Source organism: Gracilinanus agilis, chromosome 5 (assembly GCF_016433145.1).
Source record: "Gracilinanus agilis isolate LMUSP501 chromosome 5, AgileGrace, whole genome shotgun sequence".
In the NCBI taxonomy this organism is placed as follows: domain Eukaryota; kingdom Metazoa; phylum Chordata; class Mammalia; order Didelphimorphia; family Didelphidae; genus Gracilinanus; species Gracilinanus agilis.
The window spans coordinates 211,484,500-211,496,605 of NC_058134.1; the positions used below are offsets into that span (position 1 = coordinate 211,484,500).

At 35.9% G+C, this 12,106-nt stretch overlaps 1 protein-coding gene across 1 annotated transcript in view; it reads left to right on the top strand.

The window, feature by feature from the left end:
• The window catches only part of SCAF11 (SR-related CTD associated factor 11), a 107,715-nt gene that overhangs the window by 67,261 nt on the left and 28,348 nt on the right, over nt 1-12,106 (top strand). The window lies entirely within an intron of this gene.

Consider the following 12,106-nt stretch of genomic DNA (forward strand, 5'->3'; position numbering starts at 1 on the left):
TTTTATTCTATCTCTTCCTCAAAAGTCTGTTTTATTCTGGATACTGACTTCTTTTAATGTACCCTTCTCCTCTTATTTCCCCTCCCTCCCTTTTTTCTATTAACTGCTGTCCCTCCTTTTTCCTTGGTGTGTAAGATGAATTTCTATAACCCAATTGTGTGTGTATGTTTATTCTTTCCTCTTTGAACCAATCCAGATGAAAGTGAGTCTTAAGTGTTGCCTGCTCCCTTCACTTTCCACTCCATTGTTTAAACTCTTTTGCATACTCCATTTATATGTGAAGTAAATTTACCCCCTTATTTACCTTTTTATCCTTCTCTTAAATTTTTTGCTTGTTTAAATGTTATTTTTTCTTTTCAGCTTAGATAATTTTTTACAGTCATAAATGTTTTAAAATCTTCTTTTCTTTAAAATGTCCACTCCTTTCTACTTTTAGTATTGTACTCAGTTTTACAGGGTCAGTTATTCTTGTTTATAATCCCAGCTCCTTTTTTCTTTCAAAATACCATATTCCAAGCTCTTTATTTTTTTATGGTTGTGTGTATTCAATCCTTTGTGATTGTTACTGTGATTTTACTTTTCTTGTTGCTTATAGTAACATATTCCTTGACTTGGGAGGTCTGGAATTTGGGAAATATTCTTGGGAGTTTTCATTTTGGGATTTCTGTCAAGGAGGTGACTGGTGTATTGTTGTAATTTCTTTATTCTCTAATTTTAAGATATTTGGTCAATTTTCCTCTGTAATTTAAAAAAAATAATGTTGAAGCTCTTTATTGGTTCATAGTTTTCAAGGAGTCTAGTGATTCTTAAATGATCTCTCATTAATCTATTTTCCAGTGCAGCTGTTTTTCTTATGAGATAATTAACATTTTCTTCTATTTTTTTCAGTTTTTTGACTTTGTTTTATTATATCTTAAAATCTCATGGAATCATTAGCTTCTATTTGGTTAATTCTTATTTTTTGAGAGTTACTTTCTTCCCTAATAGTTTGAATCTCTTTTATAAGACTTGGTTCTGTTTTTGTCACTTTATTACTTATCTCTCATTTCTTTTTCCATTTTTTTCTTCTGCTCTTATTTGACTTAAAGTTTTTTTAAAATCTCTTTTACTCTTCTAAGAGTTTTTGTTGGGTTTGTCTTTCCCTTTTCTCAAGAATTTGATGTCGAGCATTTCTAGGTTGTCACAGAGGAAGGTGTGTAGGCTGAGATGGACAAAAATGCTAACTCACTTTGCCATGTAAAAATAAAATTTTTATATACATATATATATATATATATATATATATATATATATATATAAAACTTTATTGTCTTTAGTTGCTCTTTCTAAGATATTTCTGTTTCACTATTTCTTCTTAATCTAGGCAATTTATACTGTTGTAATTATTTGTCCATTTCAGGTGTTTTTTGTTTATAGTTGGATAAAATGATCCTAATACATGCTTTAATTTTTATTCATTGGTTGTGATATCTTTTTCCCTGTTTGATACTAGTAATTTGTTTTTCCTTTTATAAAAATCAAAATCGCCAATAGCTTATCTATTTTATTTTTGTTTTTTTTAAATCCTATTTTATTTATCAATTCAAAGGTGTTTTTTATTTTTTGCTTTCAGCTCTGTTAATCTCACTTTTGATTTTGATTTTTCTATTTTACTATTTAATTCAGATTTTTAAATTTGTTGGGGTTTTTAGATGTATACCCATTTTATTGATTTTCTCTCTCTCTCTCTCTCTCTCTCTCTCTCTGTCTCTCTCACACACACACACACACACACACACACACACACACACACACACACACACAGAATTTTCCCCTAACTACAGCTTCCCTCCCTCTCTCCACATGTGCCTGAGGACATTTCTCACATGACCTGCCCCTCTGTCTAGCAGCCTAATAGGAATGCTTCTTCCCTCCCCTCTCTGGGATAAGGGGTAGGGCTCAATGCACCTGAGGGTTGCAGTTTGGGCACTTGGTCTCTAAAAGATTCACCATCACTGTACTAGGCAATACACAGATTGAATAAACTCTTGCACTGGGGAGCTAGTAGTAAGATATCTCAGTTCTACCAAGAGAGGGACCCTGTGATTTCACCCAGAGTGAAATTCCCTCAAATTCTCTAGTGTGACAATCTTAAAATAGGGATATTTTCAAGACAAAGGCTCCTCTACATGTTAGCTTATTCCTGGAGTTTTTCTCTTCCTCCAACGACTTTCATTTGGAGTCAGCCTTGAACATTAGAATTGCTAAATACAAGACCTTTACCATCAAGCATCATTTAGGAATTTCCTGTATTTTTAAAAAAGGAATTAAATTTCATTTTATTCTCCCCCCACCATTATATGTAAAAACAGTTTCCAAAGAATATTGTGTCTTGAATTCTCTCCCTCCCTACCTCCCTCTATTCCAGTGATGGGGCAACATTTTGAGGTTGGTATGTCAAAATTCGCCAAAAAACCAAGCATAACGCGGGTGGTATGTCACTTCAAGAAAAAACCATAATTTCACGATATTTATAGTTTTAAATAACAAAAACATATAATTGTAATATATAACTGTATTAATAAACCAAAATAGGTAAATTAATATAGGTAGAATTGTCATCTATAGTGCAGAGTGTCTATATTACACTACAGCAAATGTTTCATCCTTGGCATGCGGCCCCATACTTCTCTGTGGCCACATGTCACCAAAAATGTCTACGCCTGTCAGTGCTGACACGTGTGTCATAGGTTTACTATCACTGCTCTACTCCAATCCCCTCTTTGAGATGGTAAGCAATCTCCTATAGATTTTTACATGTGCAATCATGTAAAACATTTTCCAATATTAATCCTTTTGTGGAAGGAAACTCAAAGAGAAAAAAAATTAAAGTTAAAAAAGTTTGCTTTGGTCTGGATTCTCTTACGGCGAAAACCAGGGAAATTAACTCAAATATTATTTGTGGGTTCAGTGGGGTGGATAGGAGACAGGAAGGGACAATGGGGAGGACTCGACAAGCCAGGGAACCAGGTTTAACTCTAAAGGGGAATGACAGTTGACAGAAATGGCAGTTAAGCCTGACTGTCACTCTGTCCCACCCAGCCTGGAATAACTTCAGAGTATTAAATATATACAATGAGAATACTAAAGTATTAGGAATATCACAGGGAACAATTTAATTGTAATATGAGGGTATAGGAGAGGGGGTGAGGTGAAATCTAACTGCCCGGGACTGGAGTCAAAAGGGGTAAGATCCTTAGCCAACCTAGCTTCTGTCAGGTTTGACAGCTTGGCTAAGGACCTGAGGAAGAGGGCTTGGATTTGGGGTCTCACAACTGTTCCAGAGATGTTTTCAGGATCCCAGGAACCAACTCCTTCACACCTGATGATCCAAAAGCAACCAGCTAGGGAGAGATGTCTGCAGACTGTTCACCAGAACACAGGCCACTTCCCTACTCAGAGTTGACTTGCAGGATTGATGTCTTCAGCCTTCACAACCTTCACCACTCTTCAAGATCCCGGGTCAAATAGGGACTGCTGATTGCACTTCTGCTCCAAACCCCTCACAAACAGCAATGTGTGTTGCTCAGCTCTCTCCTCCCTACCCCCTGCATTCTATTCAGAATGTCCATGACTTCCAGCAAAGGCTTTCCCTAACATGCTTACACAAATCTACTTAAAAATTTTTAAAGCCTATACCTATTACAGTTCGGACTCAGTTATTTTTCTCTTGAAGTAGATGGCATTTTTTTTTTTATCATGCATCCCTTGGAATAGTTTTGGATCAGTGCATTTCTGAAAATAGCTAAGTTATTCACAGTTGTTCATTGTAAAGCATTTCTTTCACTGTGTACAATATTCTCCTGGTTCTGCTTGTTTCAGTCTTCAGTTTGTGTAAGTCTTTCCAGCTTTTTCGGAGCTCCTGATTGTCATTCTTATAGCACAATAGTATTCTAGTACAGTCATATACTGTAACTTACTCAGCCATTCCCCAATTGATGGGTATCTCCTCACTTTATAAATCTTTGCCTCTCCCCTCTTTCCCCCCAAAAAAGAGTTACTTTAAACATTTTTGTACATATAGGTCCTTCCCCCCTTTTTTATTTTTTTTATTTTTAATTCACTTTGGGATACAAACCTAGTAATGATATGTACTGTTTTATAGCCCATGCTCTCCTGAATGTTCACAACTCCCCTCATGGTGTATTCCTGTCCCAGCTTTCCCATATCCTCTCTAGGTTTTGTTGTTTTACTTTCCTGGCATAATAGCTGAGCTTATAGGTGTGGGGTGGTACCTCACAGTTTTCTTAATCTGCATTTCTCTAAATAATAGTAATTTAGTGCATTTCTTGCCTGGATGTAGAGAGCTTTTATTATTTTGTCCAAGAACTGCCTGTTTATATTATAATTTTGACCATTTATCATTTGGGGAAGACTTGTATTCTTGTATAGTAAACTTATTTCTCCATATATGAGAAATGAGGCCTTTATTAGGGAGACTTTTAAGGACTTTTTTGCACCATTTTAATTACTTTATCTTACTTTCCATCGTATTTACCTCATTTTAGTTTCTGACCTCCACTTCCCCCAATTTGCCTTTTTTAAAATCAACCCCACCCTCCTTCTCTTATACCATTCCCCTCCTATTTTCTTGTATGGTAAGATAATTTTCTGTACCCAACTGATTGTATATGTTCTTCCCTCACTGAACCAATTCTGATGAGAGTAAGTTTCACATGTTCTCCTCCCTACCTCCCACATCTTCCCCCTCCATTGTGAGTTCTCTTTCATGCCCCTTTTATGTGCAATAATTTACTTCATTGTTTTTTACCTTGCCCCACTTGCAAATGCATTACTCTTTCTTATCCCTTAATTTATTTTTTTATATCATCCCATCATATTAAATTCACACCCTCATCCTCTGCTTATGTATGCTTTTAACTACCCTAATGTCAAAGTATTTTGGCATAACAGGTTATCTCCCCATGTAGGGAAGTACACAGTTTAGCTTTATTGAAGGTCTTTTGATTTCTCTTTCCTGTTTATCTTTTGATGATTCTCTTGAATCTTGTATTTGAGTCAGATTTTCCATCCAGCTCTTTGAATATCCACTTTTTCTCCTAAAGGATTATACTCAGTTTTGTTGGGTAAATGATTCTTGGTTTAAGTCCTAGAGTCCTTTGCTCTCTGGAGTATCATAATCTAGGCCCTCTAATCCTTAAATGTAGAAGCTGCTAAATCTTGTGTTCTCCTATTTCCGTGATATTTGCATTGTGTCTTTTTGGCTACTTGTAATATTTCCTCCATTACCTGTGAGTTTTGGAATTTGGCTATAAGATTCCAGGGAATTATTCTCTTGGGATCTCTTTCAGGAGATGGAATCTTTCAATTTCTATTTTGGCCCTCTTGTTCTAGTGTTAGGGCAGTCTTCTTTTATGATTTTTTGAAAGACGATGTATAAGCTTCCTTTTTTGATCATTGGCTTTCAGGTAGTCTAATAATTCTTAAATAATTTCTCCTGGATTTATTTTCCAGGTCTGTTGTTTTTTCCATAAATTATTTCACATTTTCTTCTATTTTTTCATTCCTTTCACTTTCTTTTATTGTTTCTTGATGTCTCATGGAGTCATTAGCTTACACTTGCCCATTCTCTTTTTTTTTTTAAGATTTAAATATTTTATTTTTTTAGAAAAAATTTCCATGGTTACATAATTCATGTTTCTGCTTTCCCCTTCATCACCCCCCCCTCCCCATCCAACACATATTTCCACTGGTTTTAACATGTGTCATCAATCAAGACTTATTTACATATTATTGATAGTTGTATTGGTGTGGTTGTTTCAAGTCTACATCCCCAATCATGTCTGCATCAACCCATGTGTTCAAGCGGTTGTTTTTCTTCTGTGTTTCCACTCCTGTAGTTCTTCCTCTGAATGTGGGTAGTAGTGTTCTTATCCATAAATCCCTCAGAATTGTCCTGGGTCATTACATTACTGCTAGTACAGAAGTCCATTACATTCGATTTTACCACAGTGTATCACTCTGTATACCGTGTTCTTCTGGCTCTGCTCCTTTCTCTCTGCATCCATTCCTGGAGGTCTTTCCAGTTCACATGGAATTCCTCCAGTTTATTATTCCTTTCAGCACAATAGTATTCCATCACCAGCATATACCACAATTTGTTCAGCCTTTCCCCAATCCAAGGGCATCCCCTCATTTTCCATTTTTTTGCCACCACAAATATCGAGGCTATAAATATTTTTGTACAAGTCTTTTCATCTATGATCTCTTTGGGGGTACAAACCCAGCAATGCTATGGCTGGCTTGAAGGGCAGGCATTCTTTTAGAGCTCTTTGAGCATAGTTCCAAATTGCCAGCCAGAATGGTTAGATCAGTTCACAACTCCACCAGCAATGCATTAATGTCCCAATTTTGCCACATCCCCTCTAACATTCATTATTCTTCCCTGCTGTCATTTTAGCCAATCTGTTAGGTGTGAGGTGTGGTATCTCAGAGGTGTTTTGATTCACATTTCTCTAATTATTAAAGATTTAGAACACTTTCTGCTTATTGATAGTTTTTATTTCTTTATCTGAAAATTGCCTATTCATGTCCCTTGCCCATTTATCAGTTGGGGGATGGTTTGATTTTTTATACAATTGGATTTAGCTCCTTGTATATTTGAGTAATTAGACCTCTGTCAGAGATTTTTGTTATAAAGATTTTCCCCCAGTTTGTTGTTTCCCTTCTGATTTTGGTTGCATTGTTTTTGTTTGTACAAAAACTTTTAAATTTAATACAATCAAAATTATTTATTTTACATTTTGTCATTTTTTCTAACTCTTGCTTGGTTTAAAATTTTTCCCTTTCCCATAGAGCTGACAAGTATTCTATTCTGTGTTGACTTAATTTACTTATAGTTTCCTTCTTTATATTCAGGTCATTCACCCATTCTGAATTTATCTTGGTGTAGGGTATGTGATGTTGATCTAAACCTAATCTCTCCTGTGTTGTTTTCCGATTTTCCCAGCAGTTTTTGTCAAATAGTGGATTTTTGTCCCAGAAGTTGGGCTCTTTAGGTTTATCATGCACTGTCTTGCTGACATCACTTACCCCAACTCTATTCCACTGATCCTCCCTTCTGTCTCTTAGCCAGTACCATATTGTTTTGCTGACTGCTGCTTTATAGTATAGTTTAATATCTGGTACTGCTAGGCCACCTTCCTTCATGGTTTTTTTCATTATTTCCCTTGATATTTTTGATCTTTTGTTCTTCTAAATGAACTTTGTTATAGTTTTTTCTAATTCAGTAAAAAAAAGTTTTTTGTTAGTTTGGTAGGTGTGGCACTAAATAGGTAAATTAATTTGGGTAGAATGGTAATTTTTATTATGTTAACTCATCCTACCCGTTCTCATTTTTAAGACATATTTTTCTTGAATGAACTTTTGTACCTCTTTTTCTGGCCAGTTCTACTTTGTAACTGGTTCTTTTTCTCATTAAATTTTTGTACATTTTGTTCCCACATGGCAAATTCTGCCTTTTAAGTTCTCATCAGTGCATTTTTGTTTATCTTTTTCCATGTGGTCAATTCTGGTTTTTAAGATGTTATTTTCTTTGGATTTCTGTGCGTCTTTTACCAATTTGCATATTCTGTTTTTTAATGTATTAATTTCTTAAATTTTTTTGTACTGCCTTTTCCATGCTATTGAATCTTTTTCATGATTTTTTATATCACTCTCATTTCCTTTCCCAAATTTTCTTCTGTCTCTCTTATTTGATTTTTAAAGTTATTGGATTTCTTATTTTCTTCTGAGTTTCTTTGTTGAGTTTCTTTTATTGTTATTGTTCTTTCCTGCCTTCTTTTTTTCCTTTAGTTTAAAAAACTTTAAAAAGTTGAGCTCTTGGGGGGCAGGTCATAGCTCAGTGGATAGAGAGCAAGGCCCAGAGATGGAAGATCTTGGGTTCAAATCTGGCTTCAGACACTTCATAGTTATGTGACCCTGGGCAACTCACTTAATCCCTATTGCCTATTCTCTTCTGCTTTGGAACCAATACACAGTATTGATCCTATGGTGGAAGGTAAGGGTTTTAAAAAAAAAAAAAAAAGGTTGAGCCCTATAACTGATGAAGGGAGCACTGTTCCAAGCTTCTGGTTCTTTGTGCAGCTGCTTTCAGAGCTGTCAGTGGGTATCTTATCTGCTTTCAGTTCTTCCTAGGTGGTCTGATGTAGGAGAGGTGTGTTTAATATTCTCATGGTCTGTGCTCTGGTCTTTGAATAACCTCAAGCACTGTTTTCTCCCTTGGAATTGTGACCAGGATCCCCTACTCCCTTGTGGCTACAAGTGCTAGTTTGTGCTGGTGCTCTTCCTTGCCTTGTGACTGTGCCCCAGGACTGCAACTTAGTTCTGTGTTTGGACAGTGCAACAAAAGTCTTTTACCCAGAGCCAGCAAAGGGACTCCCTGTAAATTCTTTCTAAGCAGTTGTCCAATGCCTCCCCCTGCACCTCCACCATCTGTGGCTGAGAGTTCAGAAGCCTTTGCTGCTGCTTCAGCTGCCCCCAAGGCCTATTGCCTAGGGTGGGGTGTGCCCTACTGTGCTGCACTCCATCTGTACTCCTGTGCACTAGATCCCTTAATTGTTTTGGAGCTGAGGAATTACTTCATCTCGTCTTTTTTGTGAGTTATCTGCTTCAGAATTAGTCTTAGTTGTTATAGCTTTTTGGAGAACAAATTGGTGGAAACCAGATGGGTCCCTGTACCTTCCTGGGCATCTTAGCTCTACCCTCTGACTATGCATGGCTTTAATATCTTCATCCAAAAACTGTCTATTCATATCTCTTGAACAGGAATGACTCATATTCTTATATATTTGACAAAGTTCTCTCTCTATTTTTTCTAAAACCCTTGCCTTCTGTCTTAGAATTGATACTGAGTATTCTAAGTTCTAAGGCAGAATAAGGACTAGGCAATTGGGATTATGTGACTTGAAAGCAAATAGATTCACACAGCTAGTCATATTAAGATTAGCAATCTTAACACTGATGTAAGGTTAACAGCCATGCTTTCTGTCCTGAATGCTTCATTAATTGGTTTTAAGCCTACATCCTTTGCTTTCAACCTTCAACAGAGAAGTCAAACTTGGGCCCATAGGCTAAATGACCTATAAAATTCCTGAGTATACCCCCAACCAGATTAAAATATAATTGAGAAATGTTTATCAAAACTATTAAAATACAGTATAACATAAATAATGTTATTCATGTTTTTCTGTGTCAATGTGTACCCTTCAGGTATCAGTTTTTATTAGAGTTTGACACCACTGTTTTGAAATAGCCATTTCTTGCTTAATGTAAGTGGACTGCTCTCCTTCCGCCTTATGGGTTCCCACGTGTCTTTGCCTCCTCTACAGTTCTATGGCCTTTGAAGTAGACACAACTTGAGTGCTTGGGGCTCCTGAAACCAGAATGACTTCAATGCCTGGATCAGAGGACTCCTAGCATGTGTTTGTATAGTACCCTTCTGTCTGTCCAGGAATTAAATTTGTATCAAACAAATTTATGTAAAACAAGAATTGTCAGTATGGAATTTCAAACTCTCTGCTTCTTTTTAGTGAATTGCTGTCAAATCTTGTATCATCCTGATTGATTCTTTGGCATTTGAATTCTTTATAGCAACTTTCAATTTTTCCCTTTGACCTGGGGGCTCTGGCTTTTGGCTATAATTCTGGGAGTTTTCATTTTGGCATTTTAGTATTTCTTTCAGGAGGTGACTGATAGATTCTTTAAATTTCTACTCTTCTCTCATTGTAAGATTTCTAGATAATTCATGGATAATTTCCTTTTATAATTCAAATATGGTAGCTGGGCTCTTTTTCTTTTTTTCTTTTTTTTTTTTTTTTTGTTCATGGCTTTTAAATAATCTAATGATTCTTTTATTGTCTCTCAATCTATTTTCCAGGTCAATTGTTTCTCTTATATTTCTTATTTTGTTTTTTATTTTTAGTCTTTTCAACCCCCTCACCCCCCCACCTCCATCTCATTGAGACATTAGTTTCCATTTGGCCGGTTACATTTTTCAAGCACTTACTTTCCTGAGTAAGAATTTATATTTCTTAAATGACTTTGTTATCTTCCTTCCCTAGTTCTCACTTCTTTTCCCACTTGTTTGCTCTTCTTATTTGAGTTTTAAAATTATTTAGCTTTCTTTTTAACTTGTTTTAATTCTCCTAGGAATTCTCATTAGACTTGTATAGAAACTGCATTTTTCTTTGAGACTGCTTGAAGATGTTTTTTAGTCATTTTCTTCTGAATTTGCTTCAAAAGTCATGTCATCCAAGTTTGGATGATTTCAATGCCATCTTGGTCTAAGCGCTACAATTTTCTGACCCATATTTAAGTCTATTGAGGTGTCTCTACTATTCAGTTTCAGTAGATTGCTTCTGAAATCCTCTGCTATTATCTTTCTGGATGACTTCAAGTTCACAGTTACTGATTTCAGGCTTCCTTTTTGTCTGGACTTTTGCTTTGTTTGTTCTACTGCAAGGTTCTAATTTAGATTGGGGGCTAGAAATGAGTCACTGCTCTATTCCTGTGATTAAAGCCATACGGTTACTATTTGCTTTTTCATATACAACCAGGGCCTCAATTTGTGCCTGTTCCTTTCTGCAGTTGATCTGTGACCTAGAACTGGTTAATAAACCTTAGAGTTGCCAGATAGTGCTTGTTCTTGTACCCTGTGCTAACATATAGATTCTCTGCAATCTTTTTCATCTTTCCTGCCCTGGTGCCTAGTCTCTGCTTTCTTTTAGTTTCAGAGAGCAGGATTCTTTTGCATGCTTCTGTTCATCTCATTAAGCTGTCTTGGGATGGAAAGTGACTCACTATGATATTTTCCCTGTATTTTCTGATCAGAATTTGGTCTACTTATTTCTTTAGATATTTGTGGAGGAATTTAATGGAGTACAGGGTTGTATTGCTTCCTCTTATTCTGCTCTCTAGACTCCACTATTTTCCTATAGTCTTTTTCATCTTAAAATCAATATGTCTAAAACAGAACTCATTATACTTCCTCCTAAACCTTTCTGTTACTGTTAAAAACACTACTGATTTTCACAATCACCTAGTTTTGGTGTTATCACTTAGTTCTTATTCTCTTCAGCCTCACATATCCAATCGGTTTTCATCTTAGCATTTTTACCTTCGTAACAACTCTGCTATATGTCACTGAGTTTCTGCCCTCATTTCCTCTTGCTGGACTATTGCAAAAACTTTCTCATTGTTCTCCCTACCTTATTTCTCTTTCCTATGCCAACCCTTCTTTCCAAAAGCTGCCTTAAGGATTTTCTTAAAGAATGTCTCACCTCTCTGCTCTGGAAATTTAAGGGGCTTCTTTTATATCTGAATCTAATGGAAAAGCCTCTGTTTATCATCTCAGGCTCTTCTCATCCTGGTATCTTCCCATATCTTATTCTTCTAACATTTGAGTCCCCTCCATGTAAACTAAAATACTATCATAAAGCCTTGCATGCTGATCGTGACACACTTTTTACCATGCCTGAAATGTTCTTCCTCAGCACTGCCTTAACTATTTTTTGTTTACCCTCAAACTCACCTCAAAACTCGCTGTTTTGCACTCTCTCTCTCTCTCTCTCTCTCTCTCTCTCTGTCTCTCTCTCTGTCTCTCTTCCTTTTTCTTTCTCTCTCCCTCCCCTCCAATTTAAAATATATAACATATACACATATATGATATGCGTATGGAACTAAAATATGTGTGATATATTATGACATCTGGGTATAATATTTCAGATTTTATGTGGACCTTGAATATTAGGCCAAAGAAGTGGTGTTTTTCTTCTGGGTGTGTGTGTGCGTGTGTGTAATGTATCATCAAGTTGGTTAAAGTCATAAATTTTGGAGCTGCTGTAGCCTTAGATAATTAGCCACTTAATTGTAAAGGGATTGAATTGATAGAGAGAGCACCAACATTGAAAAAATATATAGCTTTTTGGTGAACTTTTATCACTTTGCTAAAAAAATTCTTTTAAATTTAATTAAAATTTAACACATTTATCTTGAAAAATAAGTATTCCTTTGCTGCCCTAAACTTTTTTTTTAGACATTCTCAGTT